This window comes from Egretta garzetta, unplaced genomic scaffold (genome assembly GCF_000687185.1).
Source record: "Egretta garzetta isolate BGI_Z169 unplaced genomic scaffold, ASM68718v1 scaffold45, whole genome shotgun sequence".
Classification (NCBI taxonomy): domain Eukaryota; kingdom Metazoa; phylum Chordata; class Aves; order Pelecaniformes; family Ardeidae; genus Egretta; species Egretta garzetta.
This window is the reverse complement of record NW_009260028.1, coordinates 10,226,253-10,233,451: the sequence shown is the minus strand read 5'-3', so window position 1 is coordinate 10,233,451 and position 7,199 is coordinate 10,226,253.

The window sequence follows — 7,199 nt, the reverse complement described above, 5'->3', positions numbered from 1 at the left end:
ATGCCAGGGAGACTTCAATACCTGGCAAAACCCAAACAGGTCATTTTCCTATATAGGCATGGAAAGTGAAAGATGTATCTGAGGGATGTGGGGAAGGAAACAGCAACTGGATACCAAGAGGTTAACAGAAAGAGAGGTGAAGGTGGAAGAAAAGGAGACCATAGACCCTACTGAATGTAGAGGTTCAAGACAATCAAAAAATGCTTAAAGAGAAGATAAGGTGAGGTTTTGTTCCAAGTACTGAGCCCAAAGGAGATGCTGGAGAGGAGCTGTGATGTGTGATTCAGTAGGAGGCCGGTTAGCACATCTGGGCTAATGTAAGAGCTGAAGCTGCCTGAGCTGAGGAGACGATGGAGTTTGTAAATGCTGTACTTCATTTCTCTTTCTACACTTAGCACTTTAGTATATTTTCAGCTAACATTTCATTATAATTTCCACAAACATTTCATGTCACGACTTCATTACGATGTAGACTGCACACTGAACAGCTGTAAAATAGCCTTGCCAATGCTGGTAATTTGCACTGGGAATGTAATATCAAGTTCCAATCACTGATGAGTGTTATGCAAAATGAGCTAACCAGCATTTTTCATCTCTTTAACCACTTACCTCAACAATTAAATGTATTGCAATGCTAAATGTATAGTCTATAATAAATCATTCCAGATTGTATAAAAGCATCAGACGATACATCTCTGTTGTTTTGTCATAAGCTGTAAAAAATGCTGGCTTAGCACTCTGTAAGTGGCTTTGTTCACTCTTGTTATGTGTTATAATTGTATACCAAAAGACAGTAGAGCTTTACGCATACAGTATGTGTCTCCCACTATGTGCCAAATTTGGTATGCTCTCCTTCTCCTACTTGATGCAGATCACAGTGAAAAGTTTTAGCATAGCAGTCTATAAGGTGGAAAAACAGTCACTACTTGAACATTTTTGATGTTCCACTGTAACTGCTGGAATAGCTCCTGAGCTGAGACACGGTAGGTGCTCCTAGTTACTGTAGCATTTCCATTTCCCTACTTTGGCTAAAAGCTGAGACATTGGTTTGTGGCTCAGTCATCTATTTCTCAAAAATGTCTGGTGAGCTTTACTGTATTTATGTTATAGAGAGTCAGTGGGGTATAACATGCCCTTTTTCTTCAGTTTTGGCAAAACGTAATGTAAAAGTAGAGAAACTGGAAGAGGTAGAGCAGCTTTATTTAGTCAGAATACCTGGAAAAATGTAGTTGGTTGACTGATGATAAGGTTTTCAAAAGACCCAAAATAACTTAGACTCTCAAATCTGATAGACTTGTGATGAGATTTGTGTCCCTCAGACATTCCAGAAATCCTGGCCTGGTGCTTTGTCATTTAACAAAATCACATTTGTTTGGAAGGACTTGAAGCTGAGTGTACTTGAAGCTAGGGGCGACCCACCCTCCAGCAAAGGCAGCCGTCAGGGGGTAAAATGCTACCATACAAAACATTTGCTGTTAAAGTAGTTCACCAAAGCACTTTTCAAAACTGTGACTGATAGCTTTATGTCCCCATGGTAGGGCTTGGGGTCGTCTTGAAAGGAAAAAGAGTTGGACAACAATGTAAATTTGGGATTGTGTTTGAGTACCCTTGACTATGAAGTCTACAGTCTTGGTCTGACACCTGCACATTGATGCGCAAATGTGACCTCTCCCCAAGCAAGCTTTACCACACAGATGGAGATGCAGGCCTTATGGCGCTTGGACCTCAACGAAATATGCCCATTCATTTTCTAACCCATTCTGTGGGGCTGCTGGGGCCTTCAGGGTAGTTGTAGCCAACAAGTGTCTGGGCTGCCACCTATTTCAAGGCTACCAAGCATCTGTAGGGAGAAGCATTCTCACAGACTGTGAAGGTGCTAATGAGTTTCCTGAACAATGATGTAGTATGAGGCACTAAGGAAGGCCTGGGTGCTTGTGGCATTGTCTGACTGCCAAGTGATCTGGGCAGGGTTGTGGTTCATGGTGAGCCATATGAAGAATTGACAGGCCTCCGGGAAGAAGCAGTGTTCCCATACACCTGCTGGGCCTTGCACAGTGTATGCAATTGGCCTTATAATTGGGCTCCTGGAGACTCTCAGGCTTAGTCCTCTGCACCTCCTGTAGAAAGAGGTAACTTGAACATTTTCTAGGAGTAGTATGGTTTGCTTGACTATTGAAGTAAGTACGGGAGTACACGCTGGGCTTAGCTTGCAAATACTTCATGCCTCCACTTTGACCCTCCCTCATGTTACATAGTGACTGACTGGGTCAGGTCTTGCAGCTCCTCCTGGCACTTAGCTCAGGCTTTGAGATCCAGAGCCCATGGCTCCAGCGGCAGCTGGACACCCCAACTGATCAGTCCCTGCAGGCAAGGTTGCTCACAGAGCTGTGGGAATGTAAGGCACTGGGCATTTTTCTCTTACGCAAGAAAAACAAAAAATCTGTTCTAAAAAACACGGGAACTGGTAAGTGAATTTAAAACCCACGTGTGACTGGAGGCGGGGTGTCCAGGCTGGACTGCTGGTGCAGGGCTCCTCTGGCTGTGCTCCTGCAGAGCAGTGGACAAGGTGGACTGCCAGGCTGGGACAAAACCCACTGCCACGGTCATGCCGGCAGCCCCGTCGTTCAGCATCGCTGGGCTGTGGACGAAAGCTTCGTAGGCTGCCAGCTATGCCAAGGGGCGCTGGGGCGGAGGGACGCCAAGTCAAAACCTCCTGCTTTCTCATCCTGCATGGCCACTGCACTCCTCCTGTGGTGGGGTTCGTCTTGGGGCATGAACCTGTGGGATTGAGGCTTTTGCAGGCAGTGATCCTCTGACGAGCCCTGTGTGCCCCCCGCCTGCCCCTGTCCCCCCTATCCCTGCAGCTGCAGAGGGAGGGCTGGGCACCCACAGGCATGGGTCAGGGCTTCCCTTGGATGCCAGCAGAAGAATGTGTACATGCATGTGTGTGTGCACACGCATGGGTGTAGTTTCCAAGCCCCTAATGCTCCCTGGTAAAGTCTTCCCATGATCTCATCACTCCCACACCAGTGCTCTGTAGTGACCTGTGGGGTTTTGCCCAGTGGTTTATAACCGGCTTTTTGAGGGCTATATTTTGTGACACAGGTCATATTCAGTCTCTTCGCCCTCTCCCCTCATCACTTTCCTCCAGGGCTACCGCTGGGTGGTTGGGGAGAGCTGAAGGCATTTTTGGATGCCTTCTGTATTTCAGATGCTCCCTGAAGTTTCTGTTTGAAGGTCTGGGCTATGCCCCTCGCCTGAGCCTGGGGTGCTGAGCCTGGTCCCCCCAGAGCAGCCGAAGGAGAGACTGGGGTGTGTGAGAGCGGGAGATGACGGCAGCGTGGGCTGGGAAGGCACTGCAGACCGTGCTGTCCCTGCTCTGCTGCCGCAGCCTGACTTCACATTGCTGCTGTACCACACCACAGATGCAATCCCGCTGCTCCTTCTTGCAAGAGCTTATGCATTTCCCGTCCCCTCAGCAGGTCCCTGTGGCATGCGTGACAGTGCACTCACCCCAGGGACAAGTGTCCCCCAGCCCAGTGGTCACCCCCTGCTGCAGCACTGGCCAGGGCCCCAGTAGCTGTTGTCGAATGCCACACTGTCCTACTTGGCCTGGGATGCAACCCTGCTGACAAAAGTCAGCACTGGTTTGTCTCCTCAAGGTGCTGTAATACCAAGGGACCCTGGACACCCTGCACCTCCAGCCCTGCCCTGCCCATGCATCAGCCCCGGCAACATCCCGCTTCCCGGGGACTCAGGAGCCAGCAGCAGAATTACCAAAGCCGCTCTCCTCAAATGTGTCAGGGCATATTCGCCGTTCAAGGCATATTCCTATTTCCCCCAAAAGATGGCACTAGGATTCACCAAAAGTGAACTACTCAGCACCCTGAATATTTTTACATCTGTGGAAAACACCAACCGGGGCCCTCAACCATAGTCCCCACGCCTCATGCCCCGTGACAGGGGGATGGCCCTTCCGGAAGGGGCAGCCACCGCCTCCCCAGGGCAGACCCTAATGGGGCCGTAGGTTATGGGTGACAAAACCAGAGTGAAAAATGATTTGCCACCTGCTGAAAGTACACAGCAGGAGGGGATGTCTTTTGGCGGGATGAAAATACACACCCCCCCATACATCCTATGGTTTATTTCTAAGGCAATGAGGAAAGCAAATATACAATATTGGAATTAATCTTCTCGTATGCTGACATTATCTGCTGTAGTCAAGTTGACATCATTAGGATTTTTACTGAGAAGGTAATTATTTTTTCATTTGAGCAACACAGCCCATAAACCTATGAATAGAGTCTGTCTGGTAATTTAGGCCACGTTTTAAGGTTGTTTTGAATGCAAATGTTTCTACATAATGACAATTATAGAAATATTTTCATGGTTAAAAGAATAAAACTAATGAAAATAATTTTCGGTGAGACTATTTTTCCCTGCAATTTTTGCAATACATTGAAGAAAGCTTTTTATCTGTCAGTGAAGCAATAGTTTTTAGCCTGAAAAACAATCCCCATTCCAAGATAATGGACTTTTGGTATTCATTAATGTCTCTAATAGAGCTATCACCTGAATAGCTGGGATTTTGCTTTTCATTAAAGAAAATTATAGGATCATAGCTCTATAAATGAAAAGAACTTCAAGCATGCAGATGAAGGGTTTCTAAAGACAGCAGAACTCTGAGGCACCAAGTGCTGTCTCACTACATTTAAAAATGAATGGAGTGCCTTGTCAAAGCATCTCACCTTCCCAGGCAGCTCAGCAGCCTCCAAGTACTGTTGGGTCCCAATAATTGTCCAAGCAAATATTATTCAGTAGCAAGTTCAGCGGTGACACTTCTTGCAAGAAAATCTTTTATTTTGCAAATGCTGGTGTCTCCTGAAAGCTGGCCATCTGATTCACATGTCCTTCCAATTTTTTGGACCAGGGGTTAGCATTAGATGGGGCTCTGAGCAACCTGATCTAGTTAACGGTGTCCCTGCTCACTGCAGGGGGGTTGGACTAGATGACATCTAAAGGTCCCTTCCAACCCAAAACATTCTATGATTCTATGATACAGTCATCCCTACTGCTAGCAGCCAGAAGGATGCTTCTTTCCTCTGCAGGTTACTGCCACTAAAGCATGATGAAAAACACAAGAGTGAAAGGCAGTCTGAAGACTGTACTTCCCCCTGAACTTCCCCACGTACTTCCCACGTGATAGACCTGGAGAAGGTGAGGTCCTTGCAATGCAGATGTTCTTCTAAGTGCATGGGCTTGGAGGTCTCGGTTGAGCATGTTACTGTCCCTGAGCATTACCCTACTTTAACAGTGCAAAGTATGATCTGTATGTCCCTCTTATTCATTGCCCGCTCCTTTTGCTGTGCAATACACTTTTTCTACTCATGTCTTTGGGTAGGAAGCTGGTCTGTTCAGTGGTCTACGAATTACCATGCACCGTTACAGCACAACTACTAATGAAATAGTAAAGTGGCAACACAGCCTCAGAGGAGAGGACTGCTCTGGGCTGGATTCACCCATCGCCCTTCTGGAGGGCAGCAGTTTGCTGCCTTTTGTAAGCTCAGGAGAGCTTGGGACAAAAAAACCAAAACCAAACCAAAACCAAACCAAAACAAAAAAAACCCCAAACAAAACAAAAATACACAAAACAGAAAACCCCACCCAAACAACAACAACAAGACTTTACAAAGCAAACCCTGATTGTAGAAACACGCTGCTGTGAAGAGTAGTATTTAGGAAGCTTTGGAACAAAACGCGTGGGCTTGGGGAAACGGAGTGTTTTTAAAATGTCCTGACACTAGATGGAGCAGTGGGTTAGAGCAAGTCCCGCGTTGCCGGAGACCCTGTTTGGAGCAGGTTTCAGGCCCATCCTGGGGTTTGGCAGGACCGTGCGTGTTTGTCAGCCTCTGCTCAAGAGGCGCCAGGGTCTGAAGGAGCCGTGCGGTTTGGGGTCAGGACGCAGAGAGGTGCTCAGCTGTTTGCAGCTGGGCCAGCCGGCTCCGGCCCTGCTATTCCTCCGCTCGCTTTCATTAGCAGCATCATTGCCCAGAAATCACAGAAAAAGCAAAGCTAATTACCAAAATTAATCATCCCCAAGAGGACAGGAGCTAACCTCTAGCGCCAAAACAGGCACTGGATTTAAGTCTAGCTCTGCCGTGGAAACTGTTGTCCCGCAGCCCACAAGCACCAGTCCAGCTCTGGCCGACACCGGCGGGGCTGGCTGTGGGTGCCGAAGTCGGCATGCGCGCTGCTGTACCAGGGCTTCGGCGCTTCATCCGGCAAGTGCTGAGCTGCCATGGGGAGCCGCGGGCGCCTGCCGCGCTCGCTGATGTCAACGGCAGCAAATGGGATTCGGTGCTTTGAGGATGGCTTGGCACCTCGCAGGCAGGAGGCTTTAATGTGGTTTCTTGGGTGTAACTGAAAGTAGCTTTTGGCCCAGGGGAATGAATATTTTTTGCCTTTGTATATCTCCTGATTTTTGTAATCATGCTGTTAAATATGTCTTCTGGAGAGCGGTAATTAAGAGAGCATATATTTTAGTTGCTTCTTCAGAAGCCATTGAGTGTGGTTGTTCAAGGCATGATTTTTTCCTCTTCTGAATAGATGATTCTTTTTTCACCAGCACATGAGCCGGCAGCATACTGAGGGTCAGAACAACAACTTCTGGGCGGATTTCCTTTGTGATGCCGCGGATTAGGCACGTGAAATCCTACTGACCTGTGCTGAACTCTGTGGTCTTGAGCCACTACAGCAGTTTTGCTTGCTCTCCCACTACCCCGAGAAATATTCTGAGTGCAATTTAAATCTGTCCCGGTGTTTGATACTTACCTACTTATTAGACACTTCTTCAGTTTTATATGCATGAGTGGTCAAAACTGGGACACCGTAAGAGCACAAAAGGTGCCTCCAGTTGAGGCATTGCTTTATAGCTCCTGAAGAACTGAAAAGAAAGGAAATGGGAAGCATTATAATAACTGAGTAAGGCTTTCAGCACAATCCATCATAACCGTTGCTCCTTAAATTTCTCTTTCTGTGGTCCCCACGGTATAAACATGAGCATAGCTTCCCAGAAGAGCAAAGTTTCTTCTAGCCTGCCGAAGACTAAAAGCTTGAGATTTTAAAGCCTATAGAAAACTAGGCATGGAAATGATGCAGGAAAAAAAATAAACTTGGGGAGGGAAAGCGGCATAAGATAA